Raw genomic sequence first — 14,908 nt, forward strand, 5'->3', positions numbered from 1 at the left:
TCAAGGGCATATACTCAGGTTGCGGGCTCGATCCCCTATAGGGAGCATGCAGGAGGCAGCCGATCAATGATTCTCATCATTGATGTTTCTATCTCTCTCTTCCTCTCTGAAATCAATAAAAATATATTTTTTTAAAAAGAAATTTTAATCGGAGGCAATTAAGAAACAACAAACGAACAACTTAAGTTCAAATATACTAATACTATAGCACTGCAAAATACACAGAATTTTCAAGACATCAACTATGTGCTTAAAACTCTCAAAACAAGAAGAGAAATGCCAAATTAAATAGTGCAGCACATTCTACCATACCCATCAAAGGGCACGTGGACTTGATTGAATCCAGGACAAGAGATACATGTTGCATTTTTTCTTCTCTTCACATTAATAATTCTCCCCTCAGTCATTTTTTTTTTCTTCAGAGATGTCTCCTAGCATCTTGATGCATTCAGAGTGATTCTAGTGTTTAAATATATGTATTTTCACACGCGTGAAAATGCAAGCCAAGCCCTTCGTCTAGCACAGAACCATGGAGGCAGTGGAGTGCGGCGGAGCAGCACAGGACACCCTGGCTCTTTAAGGCGTCCGGGCCCTGTGCTAGCCTCACACATGACCTCTTCATCAGGGAAGTTCAATGGCCCCTCCCCTTCCCCTCCTGTTTTCTTGTATTGCTGGATTTTTATCTGTGCGTTATTTTTGCCTTGCACAGTACTTTTGAAATCTCCCTGGTGCTCAGGGTCAGCTCCAAGCCAAACCAGGAAGCCTTTCCTTGTCCTATATAGTATCCCCTCCCACAGGTTCCCAGCATCTACACGTGGTTCCCTAGTCAGTGGTCGGCAGAGCCAAATATCAACAGTACAACGATTGACATTTCTTTTGAGAGCCAAGTTTTTTAAACTTAAACTATATAGGTAGGTACATTGTCATTAACTTAATTAGGGTACTCCTAAGGCTTAGGAAGAGCCACACTCAAGGGGCCAAAGAGCTGCATGTGGCTCGCGAGCCGCAGTTTGCCGACCACGGCCCTAGGTGACTCCCTTGGTGGAACTGCCTCTAATTATTCCCTACTTTCCTCTCCCAACCAAAAGGTACTATCCTGTTGTATCTTCTCAGGTTCCACTTTTTGCTGAAAGAAGGTTTGTTATTTCTCTGAGGTAACCTGCTTTTATGTTGACGCTCCCCAGAATTTTACACATATTTTAAAGCACTAAGTGGTAATAATGACATGAAAGTCTCTCTTCGAATCTGATGGCAATATCCCATTTTCAATGGTAACTTGGGTGCTCACTAATTCCAAGGACACCCACAATACTGTTGCCATTTAGCAGATATAGAAACAGTAAGTGATAGACCTCTCCCCTTTAATTTGCACGTGCCTACAAGTTCTTCGGTGTCTACTGCGGAACCAGAGTTTGTGTAGTAACGTGCTAAGGATTTTAAGACCCTGAAAGCTCCCTCTAACATGGATATCACAGAGCAGGACAGCTAATGTCAGTGCAATGCAACCAGCAACAGCAGATAACAAAAAAATGTCATGCTGATGTTATTATTTCTTATCATTTACCCTGAGGCATTTATGCATGAAGAGAATTTCACAAGTAATTGTTACAATATCATGTGGCAACCACTCCTCCATGCAGCCTTAACCCTCACATTCTTCCCACCCCCGCACACTTATTGCAGATTTTTCTGGTAAATAGGTCATTTCTTTTGTCTATCATTTCTGGTAAATAGGTCATTTCTGTTGTGTATCATTTTTTAAAAGATATACAAGTGAAAGTGATATGAATAATAAATAGAATGAGGAAGTATATGTAATAATTATATTTCTGTGTATCTTTAGCATGGATTTTACCATAAGCCTTTTAGATGCCATGACTAAGTACCGGTTTTCACTGCTTATTGTGTTCTGTGTTTATTTTGCATAGAGGCCTCTTCAACTAAGTAATAGCTGCTATTTGCTTAACTTTAGTTCATCTCTTGCTTCATAATAGTAAACATTTATATTCTCAATCTTTAAATGTACAAATCTTATAGAATCCCCATTGGAAATAAGTTAGAATATTCATCAAAGAAGTAATCTGGTCAAAAGAGTGATGTTAGCATTAAAAGTTTGTGCTGCCGGCATGGGTTCAACTACAAATCAAATAAAAGCTTCCTTCAGAGTTGAGTGAGAACACACTGGTGTGAACTGGGCTAAACTTCTGGTTTCCAGTAAGGCATGTAAGAAGCGGGAAGCTGCTACTCTGTCCTAACAACAAGGAAAAAGCTGAACAAACGGAAAAAAACGAACAACTCTCTTTATATCTGTAAGAGAAGTAAGGTCACAGGGCAAACCCCTGTCCCAGTTTGGAAAAGACTGACAGTTGATATGGCGACTTTCCAAAGCCGAAACCCACAAGCACTGACCAGCAGGAACTAGCCCAGCCCCTCTCGCAAGGAAACCTGAACTGTAATTGACAAGTTGCTGGAGGCTCAGTGTCCACACAAGACTGGAAGTTACAAACCCTAGGGGACCCCTCAAGGATGCTCCCACACTTTTGTGAATGTCACCTCCAGGAGCTCAACCAGCTTCTCAGAGTGACTATCTGAAAAAAAATCCCCTTATCCATCTGGCAGGGAGAGGGCAAAAGGAACCATTTTCAAATACACCACAGCATTCTGTTCTTCTTACCATAAACAGGTCGGCTCTCAGAAGAAGCAATTTAACCAGAGCCTCCCCTGCTTGGGGGGTTTCAGCACCTCACTAACCTGGGGGAAGGGAGATACCTAACTTCAGGGTCTAGATTTGCCAAACACCCTGAAGGGGCAAAGGATATGAAAAGCAATGGCACAGAGTTAAGAGTGGCAGATGTGAAGGAAGCAGGAGTCTCACTTACTTGGGGAAGAAGAAATAGACCAGCATAAAAGAGGAATGACTTTGAAGTCTGGGTCCCAATATACACAGCCTTTGCCTGAGGAAATCATGCAAGTTGAGGCAAGCCATCCAAACATTCTCACTAAACTCCAGCTGGTGAGACAGAGATGATGGGCCCGACCTCTGAAGTATGCTGTGAGGGTGGATTGAGATACTGTCTGTAAAGGATGCAACCTACACCGGCAGTTCAACAAATGGTTGCAGAGATACACAAGCCGAATGCAATGTGTGGGCATTTTTAGAACCCTTGAACCCTGTGGTGTGTTTTTTTACAAATTAACCATTAAAAAAAAAAGAAAAAAAGACTAAGTCATGAATATAGCACATGCTGAATAGTAGATACTATCCTATATAATAAAAGGCTAATATGCAAGTTGACCAAATGGCTGAATGACTGGTTGCTATGACATTCACTGACCACCAGGGAGCAGATGCTCAATGCAGGAGCTTCTGCCTGGTGGTCAGTGTGCTCTCACAGGGGGAGCACCACTCAGCCAGAAGCCAGGTTCACAGCTGGCAAGCACAACAGTGGTGGGAGCGCCCACCTCCGCAGCAGCGCTAAGGATGTTCGACTGCCAGCTTAGGCCCGCTCCCCGGGCCTAAGCCATCAGTCAGACATCCTTCGAGGGGTCCCAGACTGTGAGAGGGTTCAGGCCAGGCTGAGGGAATCCCCTCCCAAGTGCACAAATTTCATGCACTGAGCTTCTAGTTAAATAATAATAGCTCATTTTATGTATGACATTCTTATCTCTTAAAGACACATACAGAATTATTTACAAGTGATATAGTAGCTGTGGTTTGCTTTAAAATACTCAAACAAACAAATATACCCAGGGGTATTAGATAAAACACGAATGGCAGAAAATGATGGGTGATGGGTCCATGTAGGTTCATTGTATATTTTCTCTATTTTTGTGTGCCTCTGAAAATTTCCACATGAACATATGCACCAAAAAAAAAAGAAAGAAACAGCACACACATACACAAACAAACAAACAAAAAACAACAACTTTAGAACAAATATCTTAAAAGAGAGCAGTATCAGTTCATCAATATCCTGTTGCTTTCCTCGTGGATTTATTCTAATTGCACACACAGTGTAGAACTTCCTGATGGCTTGGACAGAAATGCAAAGTGCTTTGACATAGTGAGATATGAAGACCAGAATAAAGCCACAGAGAAATAAGATTACTGTGCAGAGGGGGGGGCCGGGGAGAAATGGGAACCAAGTTGAGAGCAATAAGAGCTGACCCAAAGTGGTTTCAGTGGAGATAAATCTAGAAATTAAGTTTTTTTGGACATGAAATCAGGCTGCTGCCAATTCTTAAAATAATGAAGTTCTATGTCTTTGCTTAATGCGGTTCTTTCTTGGTTTTAAACCCCTGCAGTCAAACTTAAGGTTCTGTTACTTCATTCTTTTTTTCAATTGCTTCTCTGAAAGTGATCTTTTTTAAGGCTTCGCTCTGATTATGGTTTTGTCAAGAGAAAGGGATTAACTATCTCTCAGCCTTTGAAGAAGTTAGTCACAAAAGGAGAAACCTTAGGTCCCTAGTAACCAGAGAGAGCAATTTAAGAAACTCCGACTGATCTATGGAGTTGGGCCAGTCAGAAGAAAGGGGATGGCTGCAAATATTAACGAGCCATCGACCTGGATAATTCAGGACATCTGTACGAGATATGCATGGAGTCGGTATAGTTTTCAGAAGCAGTCTAGAATAGGTAAAGTGCTTCGAACATACCTAGAATTTAGCAATGAAGTGCTGACTATTGTTAATATGCTTTACATTTTTCTCATTGTTCAAAGCAAGTCTGGCAAAGGCACATGGCCTGGATTCATAAATGCAGCTATGTGGGAGACACTATTGATTTGAAAAGTAGCTCAACAAATCAAAGATGCACAACACTGTTAGAACTCGCATCAATTTCCACCTCTGCTCTTTACTGTTCCGCTTTTAAGTTAGAATTGCAACAACTTTTTATCCATCCCAAAGACTTGCCAAGGTACCCATTCAACTTGGATATAATTCTTTCTAGAATATTCTAATATATATTTTTTAATTTCCTGAATTTTTGTTTTGTTGGTTTGGATTATAGACAGAAATAACTTTTCAAACAGAAAGTATGATATGAATATTGCTGGGAAAGGCCTGGATAGCTATATCTTCCCAGGCCTTGCCACAGCGTGTGTATCCTCACAGTAGTCACTCCTTCAAAGGCATGAAAAGCTTCTGCTCCATGTAGCTGCTAGCTGGGGAAGGATAGAGGTAAAGCTTTTGTCAGTCACTGTCTCTGCCTTAAACCACTTTATCAATTCCCAGGCATGCTTTCATCTGTGAATTAAATCAACAGAACATCATTGGATGCATAGTAGGAGATGGGATTACAAAAGTGAATGAGCTATGCTCCAAGCACAGAGGAACTCAGTCCCAACAGGAGAGAGCAGGGTAATGGTACCACGGGAATCAGACAAACTTTGTTGACACAGTAACTACCATTCTCTAGCTATTTCCCCTTGAACAAGCCTCTCTGTGCCTCAGTTTCTTCAACCACCTATCTTTTCAGCAAATGGTTAATATGTGTAAATGCTTTATCAAGTTACTAGCAGGGAATAACTTGATAAACATTAGTTATTACAGTGTTGTACCTAATTCTGCCTGGGAAATTGAAAGGCTTCTTCCAAAAAGATGATAACAGAACAAAGTGTGGAGTCAATGCTGTCACAAGGGCAGCTGTGAAACGTCTCTGAGGCAGCTAAGAGCATCATGTGTCAAAGGAGTGAGACTTTAAGTGGACTGGAACAGAAGAAATTAGTTGGGTAGATGTCATATGAAGGGATTGTGGGGATAAGATATGGGGAGTTATGAAGGGCCTTATAACAGGGTAAATGGCTTGGACTTTGATTAATAGATATAAAGTATCAACTGAGAAGTTTTAGAAGAGTGATAAATATAATTGTTTTTGAGATAATCCACCCCGCCAGTTGTGTGGCCCAGAGCAGAAAAGGGGGCTGGTGATAGGCCTTCACAGAGAAAGTGACAATATTTGGGAGAATAAATATGAAATTCAAATTTAAGCACAATTCCAAAGTAAAGTCAATAAAACACTATTTTATTGACTGGTTTGAGGACAATAACTCAAACCAGTGTTCAGGGAGCCACCCTCGGAAGCCCCTTCCCACAGCTAACTCTATCTCCCAATGTCTTCCTAGCCTATGACCCACACACACATTCACCTTAAGGCCAAGTCCAGTTGGTTCCAGATCCTAAATCTCTCCAGCTCTGTTCTCTACTTGCCATCCTTACTATCATGGTCTTACATTAGTTCATCACCATTTCTTCCATGACTCCTTCCTTAGCCCTTATTTTACTGTGAAGTTCATCTCTTTCTAATTTATCCTTATAGGCTGTTACAGTGAGTGATATGGCTAACAAAATTTGATTATGTAAGCTGCCTGGTCAAAATTTACTGATGGTTTGTCATTACTTAGAGGATAAAAGAAAAGCTTACGTATAAACTAACCAGATGCCTATTTCTCTCAGTGATGGCCATGCTCATTGCAACAGTACCAGCGGCTGAGAGATTTTCTGTTTGCTCATGCACTAAGGACCTCTGATTTGAATCTCTGTCTTAATCTCTATATCATGAAATGCCACATTCTTTTGACAAATCTTGACAGAGAGCCCCACCTATGACAATGTCACAGAGACCTTTGGTAGACCTAAACAAAGCCTTCAAAGCCCTCCATAAGCCTTTCCCCAACTTATTTCCAATCTGATTTTTTCCACATCTTCTACTCAGGCCACAGAGGTTGTTTCCTGAAACACCTGTGCTTTGCTACTTCAGAGTTTCAGCTCATTCCATTGCTTGGTGTGGAATCCACTGCCTCTTTCTCTCTTCCCCTTTGGAACCTGAATATTTTCTACATCTGTCTTGTTTTGTGACATGTCCCCAGGCCACCTCAGACCACAGGAATTACTCCCTTCTCTGAAAGGCCCTAGCACTTACCATCTTGGTCATTCATTTGCAATTAGTCATCAGTTCCTGTCTTGCCATATTACTGTATTGTTGCACTATCTCTAGCATTGTTTTATAATTTTTCAAGTGTTTACGCTTTCTTTCCTGAACTGGATTGAAACTTCCTTGAAAGCTTGGACTTTGACCTGTACCACTATTATTTTTAGGCTCTACATAATATCTCATATCAAATAGGCACTTAGTTAGTACTTGTTAATTGGCATGTTGACTGGTAAATCTACCAAAAAAAGGAAATAGTTGGAATTCATGAACTAAAAAATTGTTTGAACTGATGAACATCATTGTTTACTTTTAAATGTTGCAATTTTAAAAGAGTAATACAAGTATCAATTACCTTTTTAATTTTATTTTCTCAGATAGGCAAGAATATATGTACTTTTTTTGGTAAATGAATTATTGAAAGCCATATGACAACATAGTGCTCAATTTCTGGTTTAGTTATACTGCCTGCTCAGCAGAGCAAACCTTCCCCTTCATGGACAGAGGGTGAAGGAGGAAGAAGGAAAAAGAGGAATGATAAGGGACAGAGAAGGAAGAGGGGTGAAACAAGGGAAAGAGGAATAGTCAAGGGAATTGATAGGAGGAGAGGGGAGAGGGAAAAAGAAAAGGGAGGAAGAAGATGAAAAGGAAGGAGATGGGAAGGAGAAGGGAAAGATTCTCTTCTAATTACATTGGTGGGTAAAACACTTTCTTAAAAAAAGTGAGGATCCTATTTCTGACTGAACCAGTTTTGCTCATTTTCACATGTCACATACAATATAAAGTCAATTTTCAGTGACATAGTCAAAATTGGGTCTTTCAAGGTCATTCTGGTGACTTAGAGGAAAGTTAGACTGCTGGCCTGGAGGATATCAAGGAAGAGCAAGGAGAGCCAAACTGAAACACTGGAAAGGGTGATAAGGTTTTTAAAAATTTTCACAGGATAAAAAAATATTGACATGCTCTCTTTACTTACCAAGACTCTTGTGACTCCCCTCCACCGTTGGTAGAGGGAACATATATGTTATTGGAATTAAGTCTAGTGTAGAAAGCATGAAACTAAGTTACAGAAAACTTTAAAATCACCAGTTACTAGAGGTCCACTATTCCCCTCCATACATGCACCGGTGGGGTCCCTCGGCCTGGCCTGCAGGAATAGGGCCAAAACCGATCTCTGTGTCTTAGGTGCGGGTGAAGCAAATTTGGGGGCCGACAGTGCCCCAGCAGCAACCTAACCCAGGGCTGATTCTGCAAGGAATTGGGCTCTCTTCTCTACTGGCCGGAGCATCTGCCCCCTGGTGGTCATTGCGCATCATAGCTACCAGGCGAACGGTCGAACAGGCGAACAGGCGTTCTCAACCTTCCTAATGCTGCGACCCTTTAATACAGTTCCTCATGTTGTGGTGACCCCCGATTTCATTGTTACAAATTGAACATAATTAAAGCATAGTGATTAATCACAAAAACAATATGTAATTATATATGTGTTTTCCGATGGTCTTAGGCGACCCCTGTGAAAGGGTCGTTCGACCCCCAAAGGGGTCGCGACCCACAGGTTGAGAACCGCTGGCTTAGGCTTTTTTATATAGAGATGTACTTTTTCTAATCTGCTTTCTTCATTTCATTTCATTTCATTTTATTCTTGAACCTTAAGATAATTTTGTAAATTATGACAACTAAGCACCCTAAGTAGAATTGAAGTGCCTATGAATGTAAAAATTTCAATAGCTTAGAATCTTCTCATTTATTTAGTCAAGATTGTTCTTTGGTATTTCATGTAATTACCAAAAAAAAAAAAATTATACAGGAGAAAAATCATGCCCAGCAGGGCATCCCCACCACTGCCTCACCACTTGGCATGGTTCGCAGCCAAGTGGTGAGGCAGTGGTAGTTCTGATGAAATGAATGTCGCACTAGCCTCTGCAAGCTTCCTCCCTCTGACAGAGAGAGTTCTTTAATGTGGTGAGAAAGTAAGTGTTGAGGCAGTATCATTATTTACTAGAAATCACATGTCATGAGTTCAGTTTTTAAAAAAAAGGAAGTTCAGGCCAAGCAAAACTCGGTCAGCAGGAGGCTTACGGAAATGTGTAGGTGAGGTCTGTCTGCAGCCTCCCACAGGCTTCAGCAGAAACAGCCACCAGGCCTGGAGCCCTTCTCTCCGTCAAAGCTAAGCCTCCTGGTCAGGAAGAGTAAAGGACAGTCACAACTCAAGCACAAATGACCAGATGGCACAGACAGGCCCCTGTGTGACATTATTTCAGAAGCTCACACACTGCTTCCTTCCACCCCCCCAAAAAATTGTGGAGAGTTTTGAAATTTGCTTCTGCCAAAGCACACATAGACACAGTGTGAACTGAGTTCACGCGAGTATTTTGTCAAAGGAGGAAGTTAGAAGCACGACTTTGGGAAGATTTAGAGACAAATCATTGTTCTTTGCAGCCATACATCTTCACATATATGGATTTGGAGACCATTTTCAGAAGATCTTATTGAAATGTGAACTGTCACCAGGACCCTCTTTTTCTGTCACACCTCATCACCTCTCTCTGCCCATCACACGCGCATTTGCCCTGATGGTCTTCTAGCCTGGACTAGAAGCTCGCGCCTAGGGCCATCTTGGTACTTGCTGTTCTCCTCACTGCTGTGCTCTCCTGGCCACACAGGCCGGTGCGCTTCTTTCACTGTTGCTTCTCAGCACAGAAGACCCCTCCACAATGAAGTCTTCAGTGGCCGCCCCATCTGTAACAATCACTGCCAATTCTGTCAACACCTGATGCTAATTTATTTTCCTAGTTGACACTTCCAACTTTCCCCTTCCCACTTTGGTATTAAAGTGCAAGTTCTTTCTATGAATTCATTCATTCAACAAACATTTTTTGAGCACCTAGCATATGCTAGGCACTATTCCAGGTCTTTGTGATTTACAGCGAACAAAACACATACAGGGACCTGCCCTCAAGGAACTTATGTCCTTGTTGTGGAGTGGAGGATTTTCTAAGTAAACATAATAAATGAAGACATACATGTTTGAAAGTAATGATGCTAGAGGAAAGAAAATAGATCAGAGGAAGTTAAGGAGGATCAGCAGTGTCAGGTTGTGTGGGTAGGAGGAGATGGCAATAAAATGTAGAATCAGGGATGGTCTCAGAGAAAAGGTGACATCTGAGCAAAGAGTTGAAGGAGGTGATTCTGGTAGCCATTCAGGTATCTGATGGATGGAAGAACATTCCAGGCAGGGGAAACCACTAACACAAAGACCTAAAGCATGTGTGGAAATTTCCAATAACAGTAAGAGAGTCATTGTAGCTAGAGTTCAGTATGTGAAGAGGGTAGGAAAGAAGGTCCTACCTAGAGTCAGGAGGGGCCAAGTTCATACAGAATCATTCTCTCTGGGTGAAACCAGGAGCCATTCAGGGTGGAGTAAAGGCAAGAAATGATCTGACTGACAGTTTGAAGAAACACTCTGAGTTAAGAATAGTCTGCAAAGAGGCCAGGGAAGAACGAGACCATATATACAGGAATAGCACATATGTCTTCCTCATGGGATACAAGCAGTGTTTGTCAAATTAACATATGAATAAATACACTATGGTGGCTGAAGGATAAAATACACAGAGATCCTCATGGGCATGAAGTAACGGGTGGTAAGTTTTCACATCTTTGGGAATCAGATGTAGTATATTAGCATAACATCTTATGTTTATGTGTCATATGAATATGTTTGTGTTTAGATCTAAATACATACATATAAACATTTTCTGCCTGTCTTCTGTGTGGAAAGCACTTTTAATTTTGACAAACGACCTCACTTAATTTATGCTACATGTATAAATGTATGCATGATATAGTAGTGACTAATGCCAAGCTCTATATAAAAAGGCTACATTCATTTCCTCAAAAACAGCCCATTCTAATATTGTCTAGCTAGGTTGATTTTTTTAAAATTTTGAACTTTATGGAAGAAATCTGTTCTTTTAAAAATAATGGTCATAGTTTCAGTTCCCACTTAGGTATGTTAGTTTAAAAAGATGGGAAACATTTCCACAGCCACAGGTTCTTCCTCAATCCCAAGAACGTGTTGTAAGGACTGTGTTTGGGCATAAGAAAGAGTGATGCTGACTGGCCCTATGCAAACGCCCCTGGAAGAGGAGGTCAGGACAGGGGCACATTGGCAGTAGGTACACATATGAAAGGCAGCAGATATTTAAAATGTACTAAGCATAAGAAAGAGTGACACTGACTGGCCCTATGCAAACGCCCTGGGAGAGGAGGTCAGGACAGGGGCACATTGGCAGTAGATACACATATGAAAGGCAGCAGATATTTAAAATGTACTATTTTTAAATACGTCCCTATAGTTTCAATAACCAACATCCAGGTTGGACAGTTTTAAGGTTTGAAGAAATTGTTTGACTCAGCTAGTCATTCCCAAATGGTTGTCAAGCACATGTATGTGTGTGTGGCACTGATGGTACAAAGTGAGCAGGACAACGGAAGTGCCTGCCCAGTCAATTGCTCTCATTCTCATCTGAGGTAATGTTACCCTCAAAGAGAGAAAATTTGCTCGTGGGCAAGATAAAAAAAAAAAGCTTACTCTTTTGATGTGTAAAACATATATATGTATCTTATAAAATATGCATATTATATGAAATATGTATATATGTATGTATTCTATATGTATATATACACATAGTACATAAACAGACACACATAATATCTGTGATATGAAAATATAATGGGGAAGACTGGTTAGGGAAAAAGTTGTCTAAAAAGATTCCTTAGGGTGGCAAAAACAAACAAAAAAGATTGAGAAACATTTGTCTACTGGGAAGCCAGTGATTATAGTGAAATATGGTAATTACAGCGATAGGGAAAATGCAGGATGTTGTGGGAACACCGGACTAGGCATGGAGGAGGTCAGGGAAGGCTTCCTGGGAGAAGCCACACCTCAGCAGAGGTGTGAGGGGTGACCACTAGGAATTGCTCAGGCAAGTGGGTAGGGAATGTGGTACCAGAATCAAGATAGAGGCAGAGCTTAGGCAAAAGACCTGGACAATCACTAACATAGACTTGAATTGAAACAAATCTATATAAATCCCTAAATTAGCTAGCTTGGCTAATTTAGCTAATTAATTCATGACATCAGATAGGCCACAGAGAAAACACTGCAAACCGAAAGCTGTATCTGTGGTCACATTTTGGACCTCAAACTTGTCCTCGCTTACATCATGGCCGTTTGTTCCACTGTCGGCCATCATCACAGTGAGGCCCTCACTACCTCCTGGTAGAGAAGTCTGAAAGCCCTCTTACTTGTCTCCCTCTGGTCACCCCGTAGCAGCAGAGCCACATAGTGATCTTAGGAAGTAATGTGCTAAATCGAGCTATTGGGAGACGCCCTGCTGTGTCATTCCTCTGCTCTCAAATCTTTGTGTGAATCCAAATCAATGCCTTAGCCCTCGAATTAAGCATTTTTGCAGTCAGACTCTAAACCGCTGATCTAAGGCAGTTCAAGACCCTTTAAGACCCAAGGGTGGGGAATGTCTGTATAAGGCTCGCAAGATCATTTGTTCTGGCCCTGCCAAGGCATGAGGGGTGAGTTAGTTAAATGTCTGACCAAATAGATCAGGCTAATTTGTAAGTTGATAATTTGGTATGGCCCGTGGATGATGTTCTAAATATCCAAATGGCTCTTGGCAGAAAAAAGGTCCCCCACCCTTGCAAGTCAAGTTCCTAAACTTTTAGGGGTAGGCGAGGGCTTTCACTCATGAAGCTTTCTCAAGGAGCAAAGGCGAATAGAAAATAAATGGACACAAATAAATCTAATAATTTCAATTAGGGGTAAGTGTTAAAAAGGTAATGGGTTAAAGCGATTTTAGATGAGGGGGTGAGGATATCAGGCTAAGAAAGTGATATCTGAGCTACACCTGAATGTTAACCAGCCATGTGACTGAGAGAGGACAGCCCCAAACATAGGAAGCAGCAAGTGGGAAGGCCCCGGGTGGAAATGAAAGTGAAAAGAGGGAAAACTGAGAGTGGGTACACACCTAAGAGGCTATACTGTTCTTAACGTACACTTTTCAGTATCAGTAGCTTAATAGACTCTGCCACCCTACACATACTTGCCAGGACCTGCAGGACCCTCCCAAAAACTAGTAAGTAAAGTGTTAATGTCTCTAAGGATCCCACACTTCTGCGTAAGTGGCTATTTTCAGTTTGAATGAGCAGAACCCATGTCGTATCATTTGTTACATAATTTTAATATCATCTGCACACTAAACATAGTATACATGATATTGTCATATAACTTCAAGGGTGAACCTGGCCATACTAAAATCCATCTCTAAGAATCCTAGGTTTATCTGCCAAAGAGGCATCAGCGCACAGGTTTCTGGGTTAGCATCCCAGCTCTGACACTTACCTAGCTATGGGACCGTGGGCAAGTTACCTAAAATTTCCATGCCTCAGTTTTCTATAAAATGAGAACAGTGAAAATGGCTCCTAAGATCTTTGTGAGAATTTAATTATATTGTGTTTTAAAGCTTTTGGAAGATTTTTAACTCATTAAAAATATTATGATGGTTATTATATGGCTTATGAATTCCTGCTAAGCTATGCCTACCATCCCCACTTAAATTCATTCCACTTCCTCATCCTAGCATACTTTTTCTCCATTTCCAAAGGCCAAATTTCTACGAATTTACATGGTTCAGATAAAATGCCACAACCACCATGAAATTTCTGATTTCAGCCTCCAAGAAGGCCAGTTCCCTTCTGAGCAACTATTACTACTGCTGTTTATGCCATAGCTTCATCTGTTACTCCCTTACAAGGTGATTTGTATACTTGTTTTGCAAACCCACTAGATTGTAAATCACTTACAGCAGTGCTGTCCCATAGAAATATAGCTTCAGACACATAAGTAATTTTACTTATTTTATTTTAGTCACATACATTTTTAAAAAAACAGATGAGATTAATTTAATAATGTATTTTATTTAACCAAAGTATTACAGTATTAGGTAACTAACATAAATTATTAATGAAATATTTTACATTTCTTTGTACTGAGTCTTTGAAATCCAGTATGTCTTTCACACATACAGCACATCTCAATTCGGACGAGCCATATTTCAAGTGCTCCACAGGCATATGTGGATAGTGGCTACCACTCAGGACAAAGCAGCTTTAGGGCATAAAGTACCCTCTCTAGCTCTGTATTTGTCATCCTGTCTAACATGACACATTCCCTATTTCCAAAGTTCCAAGAATATTTGTCAAAGTAATTACTTTACTGATTTATTTAACATCATTACAAAATCTAACCCGATAGAAAATATATTCCTGCTAGTCATAACACAAAAAAGAAAAAAAACATGGAAACATAATCTTGGCATCTTTAAAGAATAAGTTTGTTCTTCCTCTAGAGTGATAAAACAACTTTTTTAGTTATTTTCTCATTAATAGTATTGTTTAGAAGTACTAAGCCATGGATCACTAAAAGAAATAGTATGTATGGTAATGAAATTTTTTGTTGTTTGATACATTTGGAGAAACAATTCAATCCTACTTTCCTGATAAGAGTAAGAATCCTATCTAATAATAGAGAAACATGGTAATTAACCGTAACTTCGCTACCCTTCCCATTGGTTAATCAGCGAGATATGCAAATTAATAGCCAGCCAAGATGGCGGCTAATTTGCATATGTCAGCCCCAAGCGACTGAGGCTTTAGGCCTGGGTCAGGGAGGAGCCAGCCAGCGATCGTTGAGCCAGCGATCCTTGATGGCGGCGGCAGCAGGGAGCAGGGGGTGCCCCGGCTTTAGGCTTGGGCCAGGGCGGAGCCAGCAAGCGATCCTTGATGGCGGCTGCGGCGGGGAACCTGGGCTGAGCCAGCCAGTGATCCTTGATGGAGGTGGCAGCGGCTGCGGGGAGCTGGGGGTGCCCCGGCCCAGGCCTAAAACCTCGGCCTGAGGCTTTA

The 14,908-nt window shown here is 41.0% G+C and overlaps 1 protein-coding gene across 1 annotated transcript in view; it reads right to left on the reverse strand.

The window, feature by feature from the left end:
- DTHD1 (death domain containing 1) overlaps positions 1–14,908 on the reverse strand; it is a 68,098-nt gene that overhangs the window by 10,244 nt on the left and 42,946 nt on the right. The gene's annotated exons all lie outside the window — the stretch shown is intronic.

This window comes from Myotis brandtii, unplaced genomic scaffold, assembly GCF_000412655.1.
Source record: "Myotis brandtii unplaced genomic scaffold, ASM41265v1 scaffold238, whole genome shotgun sequence".
Classification (NCBI taxonomy): domain Eukaryota; kingdom Metazoa; phylum Chordata; class Mammalia; order Chiroptera; family Vespertilionidae; genus Myotis; species Myotis brandtii.